This window comes from Trachymyrmex cornetzi, unplaced genomic scaffold (genome assembly GCF_001594075.2).
Source record: "Trachymyrmex cornetzi isolate Tcor2-1 unplaced genomic scaffold, Tcor1.1 scaffold439, whole genome shotgun sequence".
Taxonomy (NCBI): Eukaryota; Metazoa; Arthropoda; class Insecta; order Hymenoptera; family Formicidae; genus Trachymyrmex; species Trachymyrmex cornetzi.
Genome location: NW_017299168.1, coordinates 78,977 through 82,609, shown reverse-complemented (window position 1 = coordinate 82,609; position 3,633 = coordinate 78,977).

Here is a 3,633-nt window from a genome sequence, read left to right as displayed (position 1 = left end):
TATATATATAACATTGTGGTTAAATAACTTAATTCTTGAAAATGTATTAAATGTGACTCAAATTTAATTTATTATTCACTAACAATAAGTTCAAACATTAATATTAACGCTTTACTTCGAAACTAAAAAATGGATTAATTTTGATACATATTGAAATTAAAAATGACAAAATGTTATTAAACGTAAGGGATAAGGTTGCTCCTTAAGGCGATGCTAAAGCCCCCCTGTTTTACCACATTCCTATTCGGTGGGATTTCTCCGTATTGGATGTACGGATTGCAAAAGTATTATTACTTAAATTATAGTACGCACACAGAGGATGTTTGCTACACTGGATTTTATGAGAAAATCGAAAAAAAATTATAAAATTTACTTATTTTTGGCTCGCACAGCTGTCACCTCGGATATATATTTGCTTGATATAAGAGTTTTAGAGTCCATATCTTGAAAATAAGCGAGCAGCAAACATCACATTATTGAAACGAACGATACCGAATTTGTAGAACTAAGATTGAAAGTCTAGAAAAGATATATTCCCACCGAATAGGAAATACGTGTATACAGATGCTTTGCGGAGACTGGGACTGTCAACAGAGCTGAAATTCCGTGTAGTAGTAGTTGCGCGGTCTTGCGATAGATGGTGCTGGTATATGTTAGATAAGAACAGATGTATGCGTTTGAGTAAGACAGAATGATATATATTATATAATATAATGTAAAAACTAAATCAAAGATGTCGCCACTATTATCGAAATTGGAATTTAAAAAGTCTGTACTATCGACCTTGATTGAATTGGGTAATCGGTTTAGCATCCCCTTAAGGCTCCTTACTACTCAGCCAAGAACTGTGCGTTGACAGTAGCGATACAAAGTCAGATTCCGCGCACAAAGATGGTCGCAACTGTTTCCGACTGAGTCGTAATCGTAAGGGTATGAGCACAAGGATTGCCGTAACGCTTTACGGCAGTCTTAAGTTGTAGACGTAAGAATGTCTATGGCAATGTACATAAGTTAAAATCATATGCCAATACTTGTACGTCACTTACGTCTACAACTTAAGACTGCCGTAAAGCGTTACGGCAATCCTTGTGCGCATACCCTAAGTCGTTCTCATAGGTCAACGCACAACGATTTTACGTATGTCGTTTACGTAAAATCATTGTGCGTTGACCTACGACAACGATTTACGATTACCACTCAATCGGGAACAGTTCCGACCATCTTTGTGCGCGGACTCTCAGACGGCGATCTGGCGAAACCGATAGTCATACATTCAACGTAGTGTGTTACAGCGCCGCACCACGATAAATGGCTAAATTTGTAGGCGTGGAAAAGTGACGTTTTGACGACGAAATTTATATTGCATGCCATTTCGTTATTATTTGTTTAATTGTGAAAATGTGACATGTCCCGTACTTTTCAAAGTCGTAATTATCGATGAGAACTAAAATTATCTTGGAATTTTATACGTAAAAGCGTATGTTTTACTCGTTTCAACATCTATCGGACCGTGTATTTCTACCCGAATATAGATTCACTTTACGTGCCTTTTACGACCATTTACTGTCACGGGAGGATAGGACATTTTTCATCGATTTTACAAGTATTTTAAAACGATCTCGTCATTTCGTTTCATCAAATTGTCTTTATTTAAAAATGGCGTGCAACATAAATTAACGTGTCATTCCTCGCTTCTGACGTCACGATTCCAACACGGCCGCAGCGGAGCTTTAATATCTGCGATAAAGTAACATAACTAACGTTTTATAATAATGTCATAAATTTACTCATCCTTTTGATAAAATTTATGCAAGTGTCCGAACTGTCAAGAATAGTAATACGAGTCTGTCCGGAAAGTATCGGGCCTACCTTTATATCTCCGCTCTGGCGTTATTCTGGATCATCGGGCGGGTGGCATCCTTCGAAGTAATCCCCACTTGATTGAATAACACGGTTCCAGCGATGTTTCCACTTCTCGAAACAATCCTGGAACTCGCTTTTGGGGATGGTCTTGAGTACGCTCGTCGCATTATTTTCAACCGTCGTTTTGTCATCGAATCGCTGTCCTTTGAGTGGTTTTTTGAGTTTTGGAAACAGCCAAAAGTCACAAGGGGCTATGTCGGGACTGTACGGAGGTTGTCGAAGCAATGTGATACTGTGTTTACTCAGAAAGTGCTGCACAAGATTCAATGAATGCGCTGGCGCATTATCGTGATGGAGAAGCCAGTCACCACTTGACCAAAAGTGCGGGCGTTTTCTTCTCACTGCTTCACGCAAACGTTTCAAAATTTGAACGTAGTATTTTTTATTGATTGTCTGACCTGTCGGTGCATATTCGTGGTGCACAACACCTTCACAATCGAAGAAAACAATCAACATGTCGTCGAAGGTCGGCCAGAACGAGATTCACTATCAACAGAAGTGCGGCCTCCTTTGAAACGATTATACCACTCTTTTATTCGCGTTTTGCTCATACACTCATTCCCAAAGGCCTTCTGCATCATCTGAATAGTTTCCGAACTCGTTTTTCCGAGTTGAAAACAAAATTTGATGCAAATTCGTTGATCTTGTTTTTCAGTCATTTTTAACAATCACAAAATCCGCGGAACTCAAAAACAGCTTTGTAAACAAAGACACGCTGCACATGAACTATACGTCCGGCAGATATCAGCAAGCAACCGATAGGTTCGTGAGGCTTTACTGTTGACGTTCATGCCCCGCAGAGGTCGCTCGAACACTATGGCGCGGAAATATAAAGGTAGGCCCGATACTTTCCGGACAGACCTCGTATATATTAACGTATATATATATATTTAACGCTTATTAAATTATTTATTTCAATTAGATTTGGCAGTTTATGTTGCAAATAAAACAGAGAGGTAAAATTTGGCTTGGGACATTTCTACTTTGGATATAATTTTATCTGCTGGGTATGTCCTATTTTAATCAAAAGTATTGGGTATGGGAATAAGTTTCCGCCCATTGTAGAAAGATGTCATTAGTAGCATTGCTTGTGTGTTTGATAGAACGACAACACATGTGTTTGAAAGGTTTGTGTTCAAACTTTTGAGCCCAATAGTTGGCATTCGTTCGAAGCGTAAAAAAGAGTAACTTCTTTTGCGTTGAAGATGTCGGAATTTATTCCAAAAAAGCAACATTTGCGGGAAGTTTTACTCCATTATTTTATTTTAAAGAAAAGTGCTGCAGAATCGCATCGTTTGCTCGTAGATGTTTACGGTGAGCATGCTCCATCGAAAACCAGTTGTAAAGAATGGTTTCGGCGATTCAACAGTGGTGATTGACATGCGTGACAAAGAACGCGAAGGTGCACCGAAAAAATTTGGAGATGCAGAATTGCAAGCATTACTCGAAGAAGATTCATGTTTATCGCTCGATAGGTTGTCAAAAGAGTTAAATGTTGATAGATCCACTGTTGGAAAACGTCTACACGCAATGAGAATGATGCAAAAAGAAGAAAATTGGGTGTCATACAAATTGAAAGAGAGAGACATGGAAAGACGTTTGGTCATCTGCGAGATGCTTCGTCAACGACAACAAAGGAAGGGTTTTCTACATCGTATCGTAACTGGCGATGAAAAATGGATCTACTACGATAACCCTAAACGCTTGAAA